This window comes from Diorhabda carinulata, chromosome 5 (genome assembly GCF_026250575.1).
Source record: "Diorhabda carinulata isolate Delta chromosome 5, icDioCari1.1, whole genome shotgun sequence".
NCBI lineage: Eukaryota > Metazoa > Arthropoda > Insecta > Coleoptera > Chrysomelidae > Diorhabda > Diorhabda carinulata.
In genome coordinates this window covers 13230960-13253979 of record NC_079464.1, presented here as the reverse complement: position 1 = coordinate 13253979, position 23020 = coordinate 13230960, and the positions used below count along the sequence as shown (strand labels likewise).

Sequence of the window (23020 nt, the reverse complement as noted above, 5' to 3'; positions counted from 1 at the left end):
TAGATTATTTTCGAAATTTTTTTTGGAGATTAGTATCTTGTTTATTGTTCTTGCCTGTTTACTTCCTCGAGTTGACCTTGCTTCTATGTTTTCTTCCTCATCGCCTTTGTTTTTAATAAGTGTTCCAATATAGATTCAACTGTTAACTTGCTCGAAATGAATTATTTTTTTGTGGTTGTAATTCCACTAAAACTTTCCTTTCTATATTCATGCGTTTTGGGATGCGTCATTTTGATAAACTTTAATTACTTCTCGTTTACTGTAAGGCCATTTCTATGAAAGCCCTGCACTAATTTTTTAATTTTTTTTGTTGATAAATCGGTTTTTCGTCATTATTTTCGCAAATTTTGAGGTTATTTTGAGATATATAACCAATAAATGTTTTAAATTTTTTATTATCTACAACTTTTGTATAAAACACTTTTCTCTAGCAACTCTCGTTTCGTCAGAAATAACAAAAAACCGTTTTCATCCCTTAAATAGCACTCAATTTCTCTACTGCCAGCTACTTTTTTTATCTCAAAAAGGTATCTTGCCAAGCAAGATATTTATAGTTAAATAAATTGTAATATACTTGAAAAAAATATATAAAAATAGATTTCCAAATAAAATTCTTTCAAAGATTAAATTTTTTTCCCCGATACGATTTTATAATACTTATTTTCGCAACTTAAAACATATAATTCAATTAGCGTAGGCTGTGTAAAGTTAACTGTTTCTAATGATAGTGATTAAGTATCTTCAGTATGGGAAGAAAATATCTATGAAAAAAAAATGGATGATTCTATTGAAATGTTACTATTTTTATTACTCATTGAAATATTTTTAATTATTCAATTGAATGCACAACTGATATACGTAATTAAATATACGTGGTGTTTGAACGAAAGCTTGTGATCTCCCTCACAAACCAAGAATTTATTGATAAGATTATTTCTTTATACAACATTCGTACTCAAAAATGAAGCACGCAATTTTCAATTTTTATATTGCTTCTCTACACAATTTATGAAATCATTTTGACACACAAAAGTCAAGGCAAGAGAAAAAATTCAGCGTCAAAACGAATTTATTAGAAGAAATTACAAAAGGGTTTCGAAAACTTTCTAAATTTATGCCGATCTTGATCAATACATTTCTTATTGGAGACGCAGCATATATAAAATTGTCAGAATATTTCTTCAATTGGAAAGGATGCGTGGTCCTCCTGCAAAAATGGGGTCCTGAAGAAAGCTCCACAGAAAGAAATGGCAAGGTGTCAGGTTACTTGACCGTGCGGTCCACTCAACGAATCCTCGTTTTCAAAATGAACATTAATGCAAAGAACAGGCTTGTAAGGTAGAATCAGAATTACGAATATGTAATCAGTCTCTAGAACTGAGGAAATTTCTAGCAGCAGACAGCCAAGAGCTTTGGAAAAACTGTGTTGAACATAATATCAAAAAAGAAGATGAGTTTGTGGTATCACTTTCTTCACAACTCTTCATGATTCAAACAAATATGACTTTAGTTCAGACGATTCTGACTACCATTATCATTTATAAAGATACTTTGGAATTGAAAATTTTTGTTGTTGTTTTATTTGCGAAGAGTTTATTTTCCTTTATGGTTTTTACTTTGAAATTACTTTTTCCAGTAAAAACACGCGGTACAACTCAGTTCACGTCTGGTATCTTATTTAAACCAAACTCCCTTACATTTTACTCGTCTATTTACGTTGTATAATTCAATATTCAGTTTTAGCAAGTTTACGAGTTATAATAATGATTTTTTTATTTAAGTTCCAAGTAGCACTACGATTAAGTACATCTGTAGAAATAACGTCGTATAATGCCCTCCAATTTATAATGATTCGATTGTTATACAAGACTATACAATACTGATCTCCGCCAATGTACGTTCAAATGTTTCTCATATCACTTGTTGAATACATAATGGAGTTTGAGTGATAGTTTATTCAACTTTTTTTAAAACGAACTATGTTTTAACTAATTTTAAAAACTTCCTCGGTATTTTACAATGTGTAGACGTCACAAACGATTACATTTTCCAAAAAAAAACGTAAATGTTAAGTGAAGTTCAATGAATTGAATGAAAAAAAAGGAAAAAATCAATTTTCTACGTCTTGTTAACGGTCAATGAATCAGTTATAGTATTTTCACTTAAATATCATTTATTTAGAATACATTTTTTTCACAGGTCGTTCATTAAACAATTTCTTAATTATTTCAATATTTTGGAAAAGTTTTAATTCCTTTTTGATATTAATATTACTTAAGTATTTAGATTCGATCATTTCTGTGGAATTCTACATTCTTATTTTCAAATAAATTTGTTCAAATCAACAATCAATTACATATAATGCGGTCAATATGTATGGGATAGATTTAATTTCAGCATTATTATATACTATGTGATGAAAATTTGAGAAAGGACGATTTTTATTGTTAAATTGACAATTTACACCATGAGAATATTATCCCCCTCCAGCACACCCTCGAAAATGTTAACCAAGAAAAGGAGTCGTGTGGTACCTTGTTGGAAAGGAATTTTAGTAGCCTATTGATGTAAAATTTTTATAATGTCTCTATAACAAAACTTTACGTATAATGAAAATAATAATAATTAGAATGTATCTATCCATGTACTTAGTAATTAAGTTAACTGTTCAAAATGACCACCATTCTTGACAAGAACCGAGGCGATTTTAAAATTCTCGTACATTTTGCATGACCTAAGGGGTTATTTTGTTAATTTTTTCCGTTATAATAATATTGTCTGGTCTATTAAAATATACCTTAGAAATATTCAGTTCGTATTTGCTAAACATTAGGAAAAAATCTTTGAAGATACTAAAATATTAGTCAGAAAGCCAAATAAACAATTTATATGAATCATGTTCAATCTACATTTATTTATGACTTATTTGTCGAAGACTCAAAGAATAGACATTTTAATTATGATTAGTTAATAATAAATACCCTGGTCAAACACGTAACAGTCTACAGTTAGCAAAATTGGAAAAACTGTTGGTGAACCTGGACCCGAAGAAAATCTTAAAAAACCATGTAGAAATGTTCAATTTCTACAAGTTCAACAAGAAGTTGATTGAAGGCAAGAATTCGGTGAATTGAAGATGGATTTTCTGATGAAGCTCTCATATAAACGGAATGGTTAACAAACAGAACTGTAGATAGATAGATGTGTGAGGCTCATTTTTCATCTAACGTTCCCTAAATGCCATAATTTCGGAGTTATAGCTAAATTTGCGTTATCTCCGCCGAAGTTCATATAATACATTTAGGTGGATATAACTGCTAAAAAAACAAATTCAACGTTTCTATAAATTATTTTTGTTGAAGTTCATTGAAAGTCAAAATGGATCGTTTTTCCGTAAAACAAGAAACGTGTAATAATAATTTATATCCTAACCGAAATGACATTACAAGATTCACTGTCAGTAAATTAGTAAAAAAGTTTAACGGAACTGGTTCAGTAAAAGATTTATCAAAATAAGGACACAGAAAAACTGCATCACTGAAAACAGATGTTGCAAAATGTATTGCAAATTTTTAAAAATCGCTTGTTGTATTGAAATAAATAACATTTTGAGCATCTTCTGTAATCGTCTGTATGTTTTATACAATTCGTAATTTTTCCATTTCACAAATGTGGATCTACTTCTAACTAACATGACACAAAATATAAAGATTTGTCTTCAGTTGTTTCCAGGTTTTCTACACCTTGATTTGGATAAATATTTTACTGCATCAGTTTCGTTAAATTTTTTACTAACTTACTGACACTAGACCTTGTAGATACCAGCAGTTTCCAAGATAATTGAAGCAATCCATACATAAAACTCACTCTGTATAAATCAACATGTTCAATTTGTTTAAAAAAAAAACGATAATTTAGAAAAACCTGATTTTATCAACGTAATTTTTAAAGCTATGAAAGTATTTAACATACTCCTGTATAAAATACAAACAGTAAACAGTCTGATACAGCTGAACAAAAAAACATTTTTTCCTGATCTTCTATTACTTATTTTGGGGAAAGATGAAAAAACCTGATTAAAAATCAAAAATTATATCTTTCGAAAATGCGATAGGAATTATTAGGAAAATAGGAAAAAATAATAAAGAAAACAGTAAAATATTAGAATAAATGACGTTGAACAAACATTTTGTGAAAGCCGAATAAATCTTAACAGATCTTTAGTTTCATTCTGGATATAGAAAATCTTTCTTGGTTAGTGGTGGGCCTTTTTAAGGACAGTTACTGACAACAACTTTTTCTTCTAAATGAAAATGAACAATAAATACAAACGAAACAACTTACCTTATCAACTTACCAGCTGTTAGTAGGTATCTTAATATTAACAAAAATCTACGAGAACGGTATGTGTTTGAAAATACTCAAGAATTTGTGACTATAAGAAATGAAAAAATGTCAACCACTACAAAAATGGACGCTCCCTGGAATCTGAGTGAAGTTGCAGTTTTGTCTATGGCACTAACCGAATAATTGCGCGAAATTTAAAATCTTAGAAGCAGAGCTCAAGTTTTTGAATTTATTCTGAATTCACATTTATACAGAGTGTTTCTATATTCGGGCGACAACGCTCTACCTCATTGAATGATTCTTTTTGATATAGGAATACGAACCCTAAATCATAATTTTAAATGAAAATCAAAAATATACCATAAATCAAGAACGCCTATGAATTTTGGTGAGCAATATGCTCCATAATTAAAAAATATTTTGACAAAAAAAAACTTTGGAAAAGTTTAACCAGTGGCGTGCTGCCAGGGTTAGTTGTCACTTCATCCCCTTATTTTCTATTCCACTGGAGCAAATTCATTTTTTAATTTTGCTTCAAATTGCCTGATTATCTCTAGTTAAAAATCTAATAAACTTTTATGGAGCTAAAATGAACGGTGTTGTAGAAATTTGCCCCTAAACGAAACTCTGCAGGTAATTAAATCCTACTCAATATTTCTAAATTATAATCTAGTAGGCACGTGTCATATTTTTGATAATTCTTGACACTTTGTGTATTTGACCCGATCTTGGTAGATTAAATCATAGAATTTTAAATTAGTTTTTACATTAATTTTGCTGTTATAAAATGAATTTTTCATTTGAAAGACAAATTGAAAAAAGAATCTGCTCCAGTGGCGTAAAAAATAGAAGGATAAAAGTAACAACTAACCCTGACAGCGCGTCAATGATTAAATTTTTCCATAGTTTGTCTACATCAAAATATTACTTTATTAAGGAGCATATTGGTCACCAAATTAGAAAAAAAAAATTTAAAGTCTTTATTGATTTATGGGAAACTTTTGATTTTGATTAAAAATCCTATATCTCAGCAACAAATCATTTATTGAGATCTCTCTGTGTTAGAGCTCTGTCGGTCGAATATTGAAACACCCTGTATAATTCAATTAGTCGTGTCATATATATCTAGACATATCTATCCTATAAAGATAAGAATATTTCTATAGGCTGTGGAAGTGTTTCTTTTAAAATAATTTTATCTAGAAAACATCGAGTTGACCCGAAATGACCGCTACGATGATGTAATAATTCCAAACACGAACCAAATTTGAAATGGTAACCACGTTCACAGCTTTCTAGGAACCATACTGCGTCTAAAAATTTGAAATATCTGGGGGGCCAATGTAAATTAATCTCTTTCCTCTATTATACAACATGGGTTGAAATTATTGTAGGCCAATAGAATGTGAGTTGTTCGTCCCCTTCCCAAATAAATTTCGTAGATAATGGTTCCTAGTTCATTCAGTTAATAGTACAGGACAGTTAATAGTACGGGACAGTTGATGTCTTAATTTAGATATATTTTTTTGGATTTGTTACAATAAAAGTATGTTTCTTATCATGCAAAATAAATTCCAGAGTATTCCAAGTATTTCAAAATACCTACGTTTATTTTTGTCAGATAATTATTTTATTTACATTTACACAATCGTCAATTTAAGAATTCTTATACATTAAGACACATTTCACAGTTAGTTTCACCAACCCTTTCATCGGAGATGTGAATCCTTCCACTACCAGGGAAGCAAGGGATGCTTGTTTGAAACTTTAGGATTCGCAAAGCAGTAAAATAAAGTTTCATTGAAAAAAGGATATTCAAGATTTCAGAATATGAGACGTGCTGTAGTTATAGTCTATTTTTAAGAATGAGAGATTAATAAAATGATTTATAATACATGGGCGTATCTACTACAAGATGAACTATTGCTGCCAATATTCACCAATGGATTCGATCATGTCATCAGTAATAAAATATCACTCAATAAGTCGTGTCAATGACTAAGAAAAACACATTTTTTTGCTAAAAATCGATTTTATTCAATCTTTCGAACGCTTCTCTAACTTTTTGATGCCGTATTTGTAAAAGGATTTGTCTTTTGCCTCAAAATGGGCTTCAGTTTCAGCAATTCCCTCTTCATTTCTTAAAGGCGAGAATTTTTTGGAGATCAGCGAATAGACAGTAGTCAATGGGGGCCAGATCTGAACTATACGGTGGAGAAGGAAGCAATTCGAAGTGTAATTCGTTCAATTTAACCATCGTTGCTATCGACTTGTGAATCCGTGCATTGTCATGGTGAAACAGTTGTTTTTTCTTCGATATATGAGGCCGTTTTTCCTTGATTTCCGCATTCAAACTATCTAACTACTCTATGTGGTATTCACTATTGGTGTCTCCCCCTTTTAGAGTCGCATGCACATTTCAAAATACTGCAGCTATAATCTCCCAGCTGACTGTTGTGCCTTTTGACGCTTCAGACGTAGCTCACCGGCTGCAATCCCCTCAAATGATGATCCATGTTTCATCCATTGTGTCGAGACGAATAATCTGATTTATCACTTGTGAATATGGCCAAATACTACTCTGAATCATGAACACGTTGTTTTTGATCGACTATGGGTGAACCACTTTGTAAAAAGCTTTCTGCATAATTGTAAACACACTGCTTTCTGATATCTGTACGGCCTCAGCTATTTCATCCAATTTCAATTTTCGATAAGATATAACCAATTTGTGGAATTTTTTGATGTTTTCTGGAGTAACCACCTCAAGTGGACGGCGTCTGTACGACCACGATGATAAATTGATTCACGAAATTGTCTTAAATGCATCGTTTTGACATTAGCAGTGCCATTTGTGTGTTAGTCAGACGACTTATTGACTGATGTATTATTCTCCAACGTCCATAATTTTCCTTCGTCTTTAATCATACGTTTAACTGTTTTTTTTTGGCTTTACATTATCAACAGCCTCCAAAAACAACATCACTCATTTTTAAAGAATTATTTTCTCTTGAAACTTCTCCCATTATCTGTGCCTATATCAGTTTTAGTTCGAAATGTTATTGTAGAGATTCAACCACGACTATTCCACGATTTTCGTCAATTTTCATCATTTTCTCGTTATGACAAAGAAAATTATCATTTGTTAGAACTATTCATTAAATATATCAACAATCATGTCCTCATTGTATTCACGAAATTTCAGAAAACTCTAATTTTATGGTACTTTAGCTTAATATGAATACGCAGATTGTTCACGCTCAAATAATTATTAATAATGAGTAATTTTTTGTATATCAAAGCAAACTGTCTCAAGCATTTCGTCCCTCTACAAAGATAGTTTTTCCACCACTGATTTGGATATTAGAGTTTATAATTAAAAATACGTCATACATTTCTATAATAATTTTATCATTAAAACGCAGTTTTACCGCACTATGAGATCGACATAACTCGACAAAAACTATAAATTTAAGTTGATACGTTTATCAAAAGACCAGTTATTCCAACCAATAGAGCGAGAGTGTACATCCTTCCCTTCTACCATTAAATTTGGTTAGATGTTTGTGGTTCCTAATTTAGAACTGTAACGTCATTAGTCCAAATATCATTGGTTTGACTTTCAAATTAATGGCCTTGATTTTAAATGGAAGAACTATGGACTTTCGAGAAACTAATCGATTTTATTAATGATATACAAAGTGATTCGAAAAACGTGTAACAATAACTATTAAAAATTCAATTGCTTCCATTAAAATTGGAAAATATGATAAATTCTCAGAATACGCTATAATCAGTTCAAAATATCTATCAACCAACCGGCAGTAATTTCACGAATTCTCTTAGGCAGCTCCTAAAACCTACAATAACATTGTCAGAGGCGGCCTCGCGGTGCTAAGGGCCTCGCGCCTCACAGCCGAAAATAAATTTAAAAAAGTATGGGAAATCCTAACTAAAGTACCCGCCACGAGGTATTTCTTATTCTAGAGTACCAGACTACTGGTCACTAGAAAATATTTGAATCCCTATATCTCCGTAATTACTGTATATTATGATTACTAAACAATATGGACAATAAGCTTTCGATTGATGGTAAAAAAATTTCCATTTTCAACAAATGCGGGAAAATAATCAAAGATAAATTAGAGCTTACTATGAAGCTTCTACACACAAGGTGGAAAAGCAGAATCCAGGCGGTGTAGGCTGTATTATAGCAATTTGATGATGTTGTTGAATGATTAGAAAACTTAAAATGCCAAACGGAATAATCGGTGACTCAGTGATTGTGATTCCGTTTTAAACGAAATGTCTAGTTTGGAATTTATCATATCATAAGCAAATTATGAGTCTATTTAAGCATTACTCTTGAATTTTTGCGTACATTTTATGACTGGATTCAAAAAATGATTGTCTGACGCTGGTCAGTTTGTTGAGAAAAGAAAATGGTTTTTGATTATGAAGGCACCGATCAACCTGTAGAGACTGTCAAAAGCCGGTATGAAACAGAGTTTTTTAACACCATGATTGATTCTGTGATAAGTACATTGGAATCGAGATTTATGTCTTTAAATCAACATTTTGAAAATTTTGGTTTTCTCTATGACTTAAACAAGTTAAAAAGAATTCCAAAAATGAAATACTGAAAAACTATCAGGATTTACACACAGTTTTGCAAGTAGTTGAGAGCAGTAACTTCCAACTTTGTGAGTTATATGAGGAGTTACAAAATATGATCCCAAATTTACCCAACTCCATTAAAGAAGTGACATATCTGCTCCAATATATCATTGAGAACAATGTGAAAGAAATTTACCCAAATATTAATATTGTCATTAGAATTTTGTTAATAATACCTGTAAGTACTGCTTCCGCTAAAAAGAGCTTTTCAAAATTAATTGGGTTAAGTGAGGAGTCTATGACTATAACCGCATTGATGAGAAAACTCTTTTATAATTTTTCCTGCAGATGTGCGCTCGTTGCACGCATTCAAGGAATAGATTCAGATTTTAATGGAAGGGTTGTAGCCCTGATTATGAAAATAAAATGTATATTTCATTTCCTATTGAAGTGTAAGAGAAAGAACTGTTTTGATTGGTAGCTACTCACTGGAGAAATTTACAAAATTGCTTCAGTATAATCCTTAAGTTGTTTCAAAGTTGCAGAATATTTTAAGTGAAATTTACAAAAATTATTGTCACATGAATCAAATAGATCGCACTTGCCTATAAATGCAAATTTTTTGAAATTGTTCAACCGATAAAGTTGAATATGAATCATATTATCGTTTTAAAAATAATGTTCTTTGTTTTGGATAGAATTTTGCCACGGTGGCCCTGGAAATTCGTCACGTTGGCACATATTAGTTGATGCATGTGAGTTTAGGATGGGAGGACTTGAAATATAATTAATGATTCGCCTGTCGCACCGAGTCAGACGTAGATAAATAAAACGATCGAACAATTTATATTTCAATAGCTACGAAACTAAACAAAGGTCATGTATAATGTCAAATTCTGATAATGAATATTTCACGTGGGTTATTTATATCATACTTTTTACAATAATACAGGAAGTTTGGAATGTAGTTGGTCGATTAAAGAACCCAGAAAAGCGGCAATATACAGGGTGTTTCTAAATCCATAACCTAACCTAATAAAAATTCAGGAGGTGATTGCTCGTATGAAATTAATGGGTCTTTTCTATAACAAAACTTCCTCAGCCCACCATTTAGTTCATGAGGTGTAAAAGTCTTTTTAGTGTTCTAGAAACGCTTACAGCTTCGTATTATCTTATAATAAAAACAACTTTCAGAAAAATAAAAGGTTGTGACAATAGGCAAACCCAAGAAACAAGAAGAAACGAAAGTTTTTCAAAGATGGATTTACAAATCCTGTTGCGTACTTCAAATTTTCCAAAAAAATAGAGTTAAAATATTGGTGTGAATATATAAGGGAGCACTAAATAAAATTCTGACAAGAAAATAATCAACTTCTTCTTGAATACTGTATATACTATATAATTGACCAATACTATATAACTACTATAATTGACCAATAAGCGGATATTAATAACATAGAAACTCTGAATAATATAAACATACCAAAAAAACTTTTCCACATATGCATTTAACGAAATGAATTCAACGATTTGCAAATTCCAATCTATCGAAGTTTGACTGTGAGGGATCATGTTTATCTGATTTGCATGTACTTTTAGTACCAAAAATGTCACTTATAGTCTAACACTATAGCTATTTGATAGCAATTTATAATAAGTTAATAACAATGTAAAGAAATTGGTTAAAATATGGGAGAGCAAGGTATTAGCTATTCTAAAAAAACAGTATTCAGTAATTCTCTACAAATTTCAAATGATGCAACGTTTCTTCCTTAAGCCCGCTTAACATAATGCAATACAACGTGCGAGAAATTGCATGCAAGTCTCTGTAAAATGAACTAGCTAATATTGAAGACTTCAGACCAGCTAAGGCTATTCGGACTTCCATAGATAGGTTTTCCTGAATAGAGGGTGGTGAATTTTTTAACATCTGCTACGCCAATTCACTCCCAAAGGTATCTGCAACTCTTTTTATTTCCAAAAGAATAATGTACGCTGAGCTTCTCATTAGAATATTTGAGAATAATTGGATAGGGTTGTAGCTAAAAGACACCATCGTATGGGTGCAATTGAAGGTGAAGAACGGAATGAGTAACGAACTATATAGAATAGGATCAAAATTATTGAGAATTAATGATCACTCTATATATGTAACGTTCCTATCTCTATAAATTCTTTTATTCATATCAATCTTCGCATCTTCCGTGTCACTATTTATAGATTGAAATATACGTTTTTTTACAGTTATTCAGCTAATCGTGCATGAAAAACATAATATTCCTATTATTGATATCGACAGCATCAATTTATTTTTTATATTTTACAAATGAAACTGTATCGTTAGCACACCAGACTAGCACTTAGATATATCTAACGGTTCAGAAATATTTATTTCAACTTCTTTTTTCATCTTCAGTTTTGTTTATAGTTAGTAGTTGATCGCTTGTAAAATTATAGGTAGAAGAACATCTGGTTCTGCACCTTGCTTCTATATAGAGAGGTTACCAAATTATAGGTTATGTAAGCTAATGGGATAATAAATGACAGCTCAGTCACGGAACGTGGTTCATTACCTACTTCTTACAGATTACTATATATTCGATAAAATACAGGGAGTATTCTTATTGCTAGTACAACAAAAATATATTTCATATACGTATTAACAATTTGGGTTAATTTGTATCAGTTTTTGAAATAGATCTTAAGATAATAGCAGTTCTTCAAGAGCCTTGTATATGAAACAAGCTTCTTGCACGATATAACGTTAGCTCACTTGGATTCTTCCCAGGTTTTCGAACCATTAATATTTTCCTAACTTTCCATTGGAAAGGAAAATTTCATAGCCCAAGGGCTGCCTTGAAGATAAGTGGTATGAATATAGATCCCTTAATAGACATTTCTTTTTATCTCCTGTAGGATCACTCGTTTGATTTCAGCGGAAATCTTTTATCATAGAGTGTGTTTGTCCATCATTTGCGTAAGGTTGAAACACTTCAGATAGATATTTTCCGATCGCTTAGGCTGTTTCAGTATTATTTCTATCCAATCTACTTGCTGTGTCTTTCACTGGTGGAAATATCTTTTGTGGCCTTTTTAAAATATTGATTATTGATTTCTGTTAATGTTTTTCAGCAAACTAGTTGAACTGAAAATCAATAAATACTCTATCTAATTTATACTTCTGATCTGCCAACCACCAGGAATAATTTTAGTCTACCTAAGGGGATGATGATACTAAATCTTTGATTGATTGATTTCTATTAATTTTTTTCAACCTATTAGTTGCTCTGAAGATTAACAAATAATCAAGAATCAACGTCCATGTCCCTTTTAACTGATATTTAGATTATATTTAATGGATGGACATTTCTTTGTCAAATATTAAGATGAACATACGGAATTACAACCAATCAACTCAGGTGTACCACAAGGAACTAAACTTGAACTTATACTCTATCTAATTTATACTTCTGATCTGCCAACCACCAGGAATAATTTTAGTTTACCGAATGGGATGATGATACCAGAAAATCTTCAAATGATTAATTATTGATTTCTGTAAATTTTTCTCAACCTATTAGTTGTTTTGAAGATCAACAAATAATCAAGAATCAACTTCCATGTCCCTTTTAACCGATTTTAAGATTATATTTGGAGGATGGATATTTCTTTGTCAAATGTCGAGATAAACATACGGGATTACACCCAATCAACTCAGGGGTACCACAAGGATCTAAACTTGGACCTATACTCTATCTAATTTATAATTCTGATCTGCCAACCACCAGGAAAACAGAAATAGTAACGCTTGCTGATGACTCAGAAATTATTGCAAGAATCTGGATGAATATGTGGAAATTAAAGCCTAACGTATTTGAGACAACTCAGGTAACATTTACTTTACGCAAAGACAAATATCCAGCATTGAGTTGAAACAAGAAAATAAAACAAAATATCTTAACAACCGAACATCAAATTCAGAAAAATGCACTAACTAATTGGCAGCACCTCATGTCTAAACATTGAAAATAATCTGCTCCTATATAAGGTAATGGATCTTGTGGTAAGACACGCGACTTGCTGAACTCCTTTCTTTGAACAAGGCCAGCAAAAGATAGCTCCTTACTTGAGATGGGCTTTAACCATTGAAGGGTATATTGAGTGGATCATCTTCGGTTAAATATCCTCATATACAACCGAAGATTTTTTCTCCTTTTGATGTTCGGGCAAGAGCAGTTTCAGATTTAACTGACAGTCAGGGACAAAACGGAATTTGAATTTGATTTATTTATATCAAAAAAGCTGCACAACTGGATGTTAAAATAAATTGACAGTTTTCCGAGAATAGAATGGTAGTTCCTTAATTAAATCATCGTTTAAATCTATCACTTTAACCAAAATTGGATAACTCAATTTAATCTTCAGTTCTCATTTACTTTTTTCTTGATACTTTCTCTAATGCAACAGCTGTTGCCCTTTCGGCTACAATACGTGCTGTCCATTTGATATAGTAGATTTTTTTCTTTTTTTGGGATAGCAAGACCTTGCTGCTGGCCCTATTGTTTAATATAATTTGAAATATCAAAAAATGTTGCAGAACGAGCTTAGGAACACTATAAAAATTCCAAGAAACAATGGCGGATGGAACATATAGAAGAAAAAAGCTACAATTCTTCCAGGTTATGGAGGTGAAGTGAAAATTCAAAAATAACAATTCTAAAAAAATATACCAATATATTGAATTGTTTGAGCCCAGACATGTTAGTAGCGACAAACGGTAAGGCGACAATGATTGAGAAACGATGATGAACTTAAGCTGGAGCTACCAAGACTTGAAGAAGATAGCCATGCACTGCAAGGACGAAAAACAATTGAATAAAAATTTGTCGTTGTTTGTGGTGAGTTCGAATTCGCTGTCCTCTACGAGTTGCAAACGTTCTTTTTTTACCTTTTAAGTCAATTCGTAGGAACAGTTCAATATGGCATAGGTCCGAAGATTTTTTAAGTTATTATTTCAAGGGAGTAAACCAGAAACAGAAACAGAAATTTTTTCGTTCTTTGATATTGTTCTTGAGATATTTAATAGCTTGTTAGAGGAGATTTCCGACATACAGATCTCAGACGAAGGAGACTCGATTAGAAAACCTGCTATAAATGAGTAATGATCGCGTGTGGATGTGTGAAACAGAAATGAAAAGAATAAATGAAAATTGTTCCTTTACGCATATCTCGACCTAATTTTTGAAACGTGTGTCAATATATCTTTGCAAATTGAGATACGGCCGAAAAAAATGTTATCAAGTGAAATATTAAATCAGCCGAAATATTAACAACTATTTTTGGATAGATAAGGTACTTGATATACTATTTTTTTTAAAGACCAATACAACTATCTTATCTTACTAATGTTCAACAAGCGAAATTCTTCATTACTTCGATTTGGATATTGCATAATCTACGAAATTTGATATCGTTATCTAATGTTTGTGAAAAAATACACTCCCTTACCAATAATTCTATAATTTAGTATGATTGAACCATTGAACCATAGATGGGCAGAAATATTACCAAAATACTAACCAAAAATGATTTTCGTTCTTTTAGTATTGAGGTTTGACTTTCCCTATACTAGGTACTCGCAAGCAAGAAGATGCCGTAGATAAATTTTTCTAAATTATTAATAAATTCATAGACAATTTTTATAATGTTTGTAAATGGATTGGTATAGTCGGCGATACTAGACTAAACTCTAGTTTTAGAGGTTGTTGTTGTAGATTCTAATTGGTTGGCGACAAAGTGATTTCGATTTTGTAGTATAAAATAAAACATGAAATGAAAAATGAACAATTATATATTTTCAATTTTGCTCAATGACCTTTTGCCACCTTTCTTCCAGCTTGATGATTCCGTGTTCTGGTCCTTATCAGCGAAAAACTGAACCAGGTGCGATTGAAATTCATCTTCATTTGTGAAAGTTTGACCATTCAAACAATTCTACAAACTTCGAAATAAATGGTAATCAGAGAGTATCATATCAGGTTTCCAACAGTTTCCCACGAGTGGCCAAAGAAGATGTGCATTATCATGATGGAACACTAAACCTTTCCGATTCCACAATTCTGGCCTATTTTCTTCGATTTTCCAGTTTCATTAATTTTTGACAGTAAATATCAGAATTGTACGTTCGGTACCTTGGAAGCAGCTAACAAAACACATCTTTTTTTTTGTTTTTTCTCAGCTTTCAATGTGGTTTGCGCTGATTCATCGTATTTGCTTCATGATGCTCACATTTGAGGAAAAAATCTTCAGAAAGGAATTTTTGATAACAATTCTGACGCGTACGATCTATTAAGCAATCAGTTCCGTAAACTTCACATATTTCTTCGTGAGCCATAGCAACTTTCTTTCCTTTACGGAAATAAAGAAGTAAAATATACTGAAAATGTTCGTTCATTCAAAATTAACTTTCAACTTATAGTTTTAATGAAAATTTAGCACTACTTGCTTTTAAAGTAACGTCAATGTGACCAGTATCACGTGACAAAGTACAGCACTAACATAAGTTATCTAGAGAATAAAGCAACGCCCTCTATAAGTAAAAAGCGAAAGTACTTAGTTACCCCAGAAGCTATGGAAATATGACATAATAATAAATATTCTAAATATTCTTAGAATCCAGCATTAGTAGTCTTTGAGACGACACCTTTCCGGTTAAAGGTTTAGCCTTTATACATAACTATTAACTAATATGCAAATAACAAGAGATTTATATATAAATGTTCCCAGAATAATGGATATCTGAGATTATTTAAAACAGTTCAAATCAATTTAATGCATTGACTGTTAACGTAATGCTGCTAGATAAGATCATAATTCAAGTCAGCATAGCGACTGCAATCGATGTGTTGAGGATGAACTTTGTAATAACACTACACTCATCAACGCCTTTCAACTATCTTATCTCTAATCTCGAAAAAATTCACCTTCGCTCATTAGATGTGCTGTATCGAAATTTATACCAAAATTTTTATCTGAAAAAAACTCGTTGCGATGTGAATTTATTTATCTGGAATGCGCGTCTCGTACGTACAGGGTGTCAAACATAAGGTGACCCATTTATTTTTCTCAAAACCTGTGAGAGTTACCAAAAAAATTCAAGTACAAAAGTTCTCAGTATTTAAACGAATTTTTAGATTGTTGACTTTTGGATTATACATGGTCTCTTCATTATCGATATCAACTTTGGAATTTTAAATAGTACGCCCTATATTTTATTGCGTTAGAAAAATAAAACTACATATGTGAGTTCAGTAAAAATTTAAAAACGCCGAAGAGGCAATACGTCTTCTGGGACAGATACATCCCTGTCCCAAGAAAACAAAAAAAAAACACATTGATGAGGAAGTTGTGTCATCGGTTGACAAAAATACCGATGAGGAGGGTAAAATAGATGAGGATCTCGATAGGGAGCTCTTCGAACAGGAAATAAGAACACACCAGCAGATGGTTGATGAATCTTTTTCATCTGTAAAGCATTCGACCATGGTGGAAGAAAGGGGTGACGAGGACGAAAGTAGCAGCGACTTCCACTTTCGGAAGTCGGACTTGTATTCTATCCTGCTCGGGGTAGAAAAAAAGATCTGCATCCAATATTGGGGTCAGAGCACGGCTACTAAGAAAGAGAAAAAAGGAAAAAAGGGCGGAAGGAGGAAAACTCCAAAAAAGATTAAACGATTAGCGAAAAATGTATTTTTAAACACAATTTATTAAATTTTCGTGATTTTCGAGTCTAGAATCATCTTTTCTTAGTGTATGAGTTTCGTAAATAACAAAATCTCATTTTTTTTTAAATGATACACGTTTATTACGAGGTCTGGCTATTAAATACCGAGACTGGTTACGAGTTTAATAATAAAAATTATTCTACATTCGATTGCTCCCCTTCAACATACTCCCCTTCCCTCTCCATACGTTTTTCCATTGATCGAAACAGTGCTGGAGGTCTTCTTTGGTGAGTGCTTTTAAGAACTCTACCGTTTTTTGCTTTACCGCTTCCATCGACTCAAATCGGGTCCCTTTCAATGCAGATCTTCTTCTAACTATTCTAACCTTTCAAGGAAACTCGTTGACGCAAGAGTTTTTGGTCAGGAGTCAGATTTTTTAGCACCAGCTTCGCACAGACTTTTGCCATGTGTAATTCCTCGTATAAAATTTTTCTAACCGTTTATCGGCGTTAATAGCTTCAGCAATCATCCGGATGCTCATTCGACGATCTGCACGCACAATTTAATTGATTTTGGTCAACTGTTTCCGGGGTTGAAACAGTCACAGGGTGACCTGGGAGCTGGTCATCTTCAGTGCTCTCTCGGCCCTCACTAAAGCGTTTACACCACTCATAAACACGCACCACAGATAGATAATTATCCCCTTATGCCTTTAGCAACAATTTATAGTACTCAGTCGGAGTTTTTTTTTCAATTTAACGAGATATTTGAGATTGGTAAGTTACTCCACGAGAAAAGGACACGTTCGTTTCAAACCGTTATTGTACAAATACTATAATAGTGACGGAAACGTGTTTTGGGACGTGCATAGACAAGATATCTAGGTACCCAACGCACTACTCGTTTTATACCCCTCCTGTCTAGTGCGCTCTCTAGGCACGCAGTCTCGTTATTTAATAGCTAGACCTCGTATACCTTTAATAGAACGCACATAAAAATAAGAATTATTTCATACATACATAGAGACATTCGAAGAAACATTTTATCTACATCTCGAAAGAATTGAAGTATGAATATGTGGAAAATTAATAAAATACACTGAATTCAAAGATCGGCATTTTACAATTCTTTTTTATGTATTCCCCATAATCAATTTCCTCTGGTAATTTTCCTTTCAGATTTACCACTGTATAATTATTCCTATTTTCATACACCCTACACAAAAAAATCCATCAGCGTTAAATCGGGACTCCTAGGAGGTCCATTTCTACAGATATTTATATTATATATTAAATTTTTTCGACGACATTTAAAAATGGGTTATATTTAACTGAGAAACATTCTATTAATTTGAAACCCGTTATTTTATAATTTGAACCCTTGTTTATTAATTGTCCGGTACGCCGCTGGAAGGTAAAGCGTCGAAATCGAGCCGGCGACGACGGTGGTAAAGAAACAGTCCTCGAAACCAATCATACACACATACACACAGCGGACATTGAAACCGAGAAAACGGACGGACATACGAGGAAAGAAGAAGAGAAGAAACATATCGTATGCATGTGCCGTTCGTGCCCGACGAGTAGCCGAACTAGTTCGCGCATATGCAGTGCCTGACCTACCCGACAGTGGGTTTGCTGCACATAGTCCGTCGCCCTAAAACGGGGCCATAAGGGCTTAAAGCGGACGCCGGTAAATATACAGTTGTGATCTTTTTTTGTTCTCCTCGTTCCTCTTCTTCGCCATATTTGATGGATAATTTTTTTGATGTAGTGTTTTTATACGTAAAACGGTTCGTTATGTTCTGTTTTGTGTTACATGGTTTTCTTTGTTGGATATAGATGAAATATGCACTTGAAGAATATACTATCATTGGTTAGTAACAGTACGTCTTATAAAAATTTTAAAAATGTTTTTCAATTGAATTATACACTTTAGAAAGCTTATATGACATATCATTAATTTTTTCACTCGATTACTTTTTGAATTTGTTCTGCACTTCAAGATCTAATACCTAATTCATGATGCTAAGCTAGAAACCTTTGAAGCAAAGTTGAATTCAATTGCATGCAGGCTTCGATATCTGCTTCATTTTATAAGTTGCTAAACACTCATCAATCATTCAACTTTAAGTAAATGCAAAACGATCAATATATTTTCCTACTCAAAATATCTTATGATATAAAAGAAGATAAATCTTTTTCTATCATCATTATTTATACCTATTGAATTTTTTAAGTTTATTATTGTCGTAATAAAGATTATGGAAAAATGGAAAAATGTTATGATTTCAATTTCGATTATTAAAAATATTACACGCTTTTCATTCATTGATATACTGTACCCGAACTGATTTTTGCTATTTTTTCTGCCTTTCTCTATACGATTAACAAATATTTACTAATATTACCTCATGTAAGCGTTAGATTTTTTTGCAATTTCTCTTTTTGTCTTGAAAATCTCGTAAAATGAGCGCTGCTACTATTTGAATTTTGTGATAGACAAATGAGAACAAATATTTATAGTTGGATATGTAACTTGGTTATCGAAAAGCGCTTTATTAAAGGTAAACAGTTCACTATCAGTCTCTGAAGACGATAACTTGGTTATCGAAACGCTCTTCATTAAAAGTAAACAGTTTACCTTCAGTCTCTGAAGACGATAACTAGGTTATAGAAACGGGGGATAGACAGTGTAATTGTCAGTGTTGGTATAAACAGCCACCTCCAAAACATGTGATTTGAACCGCTTCTTCAGATATAGGAAAACGTTGACCTCGCAATTTATTTTTGATCTGCGAAAAAAGGAAACAACTAAACCAGGATTGTATATCAAATCGATTTTTTGACAGTTCAAAAACGCTTTTGTTTGAACTGATATATGAGAGCTTCTATTGTCGTGGTTGATTGTTGCGATTGATTACCCCACTTCTGGCAAACCAATGCTGGTATACCATTCAAAATTGACCGCTTTTGACAACCAAATATTCACGCAATATTGAATTTATGCGATTGGAACTAATGTCAACTATGTTTCAATCTCACGGTATGTCACATGACGATCTTGCAATATCAGTTAACGCACGACCTTAAAGAAATTCATCCGGAAGTGCGACCACGATTGAATCAGCAAAAATCCGAGCGAGTTGATTGTTTCATTTTGATTGAATGTTTTAATTCCAATTTTTATCCAAGATTAATGTTCCAAGTTCTGTAAACAGCTCAAATAGCACTCGTTCACCATTAAAACTGTCAAAATTTATGATGGCAATGTTGTATTTGACATAATCACATCAGTGAAGCAAAATCTCAAAAACTTAAGTAACAACCCTTGTATATCAACCCATATGGTTAGCATTCTACCCTTCAAATTCTTCTTGAATGAAATTTCTATAAAAAATATCTTTAATGTTGTACAATTTTGTACCGAATACACCAATTAATTCACGTATTCGATACTCTTAACGAAGATATTAACATCAGAAATAACTCATGATCTCATGAGTTATTCTCATCTCTTTAAACTCTAACTCCTTCTCGTTTCTTGATTAATTTTCATTCTGTTTTTTCCCCTTTAATCTATGTTACCAAATATGTTTCGGATAAATTTTAGATTTCTCTGATGGTTCAGAAACCTGTAATTTATCTTCTAGCATCACCAGCTCATTACAAATGTCTTGAGTGAAATCTGTATTTGTTTTGTAACTAATATTCAACACTTTTTCATTTGTGATAATCGTAAGTACTTCTAACTCTACATGATGGTGGTTATAACTATAGGTAAATATTTTGAATGTTCTTGGTGTTAACAACAAGGTTTTTAGTGCAAAATAACAATTGCGAGGTATTGCTTATCTCTAATCCCTCTGTATAATATGTTAAATATGTTCCTAAAAACTATTTTGCCCATTGTTTACAAATTTATTTGTTTTGTGTTGAAATATTTAAAATGTATTATGATACTTTTAGATTAAATACAAATCTCTTGTCCCTCGTAACATCACCCATTGCTTTTATATTTTAATGTTATAATGAAATTGTAAATGAAGGAAATTGTTGTTTGTAACTATTGAAGGACAAATATCTCTCGAAACGGACTGAATGCACAAACGGCGTTAAACACAATGTGTCAGCCATGACCCAAAAATAAGTTCCACATTCATTCAACATGTTGATAGCAGTCCTTGGATACTCGACAGCAAAGATCAACAGATTTACGATAGTTACCAAGTTGTTTGTAATTTTGATTATTTTTTATTCCAATAACAGGGTGATTAAATATCAAAATAAACGATTTCTACTAATCACTTCTGAAATAATTTCGAAATCTTATATTTCGAAAATATATTCTGCCGTTCTTCAAAGGAGATAACAACTACTTTCTTGGCTAACGCCTCGACGAATATTGAATTACATCTCCTCTGAAGAGCGTTATGTAAATCGACATTTTTGTCTATATTAACATCTCCAATGTTAAACCACTCTGATGATATGTAATAACGTCGAAACTAATCAGTGGTTACAAACCTCTCCTTGCAACTACGAGTCATTGGGGATGTTAATATCGATTAATAGGTCGATTGACATCACGCTTTTCAGAGGAGATGTAATTCAATATTCATCGAAGCGTTAGCCAGGAAAGTAGTTGTTTTCTCCTTTGAAGCACGGCAAAATATATGTTTGTTATGAGTGAATATAGGAAAAAATTCCAGAATTGTAATAAAACTAATGTCACAAAGTTAAGAGAAAAAAATAATTTTTATTTAGAAAAAAAAATAATTTTAACTTATTGAAAAATTGAGATACTGAGATAGTATTAGAAATTTGAAAGTTCAATAAAAGCATAGAAATTTAGAACACAAAAAAATGAAAAATTCGACAAAAATCATATTTTGAAGCTGCACAATAAAATTTATATAAGAGAATGATTTGGTCTGACCTTTTTGATGAACCATTCAAGAGTTTTCATATTCTAAACTCAAAAAACAAACTTTCCAATGTCAATCATACGGAAAATTGAAATTTATCATGCGGGATATCTTAATATTAGCAGGATTTTCTCTCAACATTTCCAACAATATTTTCGATACATTTAAGATAAAACGGCCGATAATTCAAAAACGGCCGAATTGATTTGGCTGAAAATTGATGGTAGCTTAGAATTAGGAAAATTACATGAGACAACTTTTCATCTTAAACAGCTAAATTCAATGTTATCTAGGGTTAAGTATGATCGATAATTCAACAATTAGAAGTTTTGAAGTTGATAGTTCAATGTGATTGTTTCGAGTTTCTATTAGCTTATCATGCCGATATCATCATTAACAATGCCGCAACCAAGACGATCTAATCAAGGATTGAAGAAGACAACAAGCGATTGGAAGGAAGCTACTTCGTGCTTCTCAATCACAAGAGCAAAGCGGGACAGCCCGCGAAACAGCTTGGTTGGCAATTCGAAATTGTGGATCAAACATCAGAGATAACTTTTAACACACAAGAAGAAATTTCTGAAGTATTGATCTGAATCGAGCAGCGTTTCGATACGATTGCGGCACTGATTATTGGACTAATGGACGTCTTTTGCTAACATTGTCAGGCAGTGAAGATTTATGGTTTGTGCCGCCTTAATGAGAATGTGAAATTGCCATTACATGGTTTTTTCCAAATGACCTAATTTGAGGTAGATATTATTGAAAAACGAGGATTTAATCCGACATTTAAGGTACTTATTTATTTGGATATGCTTGGATTACCAGCACACAATTTGAAACTGAAGGTTGGTTGCAGTGAATACAGGTTTTGGTAAAATGGAACGTGTGGATGGTGCGGCAAGTTCACGGGTGGGAAGACCATCTGTGTTATTTATTCTTGCGCTTGATAATAACACAAAAAATATCGTTTATCACAAGATACTTCAATATGAGTACAAAAATACCTGGCAAAAGCAAAATTATTAAAATACTTATTTTTTTAGTTATATCTATATCTTAATAAAAATTTAACTTGATAAAATGCAGAATTTATTGCTTCTAGGGGGGATTGGCCAGCTGAGAGTTTGTTTCATGCATTTTGTTGAATTTCTGACTCGAAATTGATTCATTATGACTATTTATGTTTATTACGATTTCGTTCATGATCAAATTCCATCTGCTTGGTAGAAATAGAAAAAGAACTTGTTCCGCATGTCTTCCACCATAAAAGGTTTCTCGAAGAGATAATCCGCGATTGAAAAAAAAAATTCACTAGAGCTATCTCAGTGGAAAACTATATTTTTAGACGATGCCATCTGAAAGTTATTCGTTCTGTATTCATTTACGTACCGAAAGTTACGTT

General features: G+C 32.2%; 1 protein-coding gene across 4 annotated transcripts in view; it reads left to right on the top strand.

Moving 5' to 3' along the window:
- The window catches only part of LOC130894414 (mushroom body large-type Kenyon cell-specific protein 1), a 217959-nt gene that overhangs the window by 64862 nt on the left and 130077 nt on the right, over positions 1–23020 (top strand). The window lies entirely within an intron of this gene.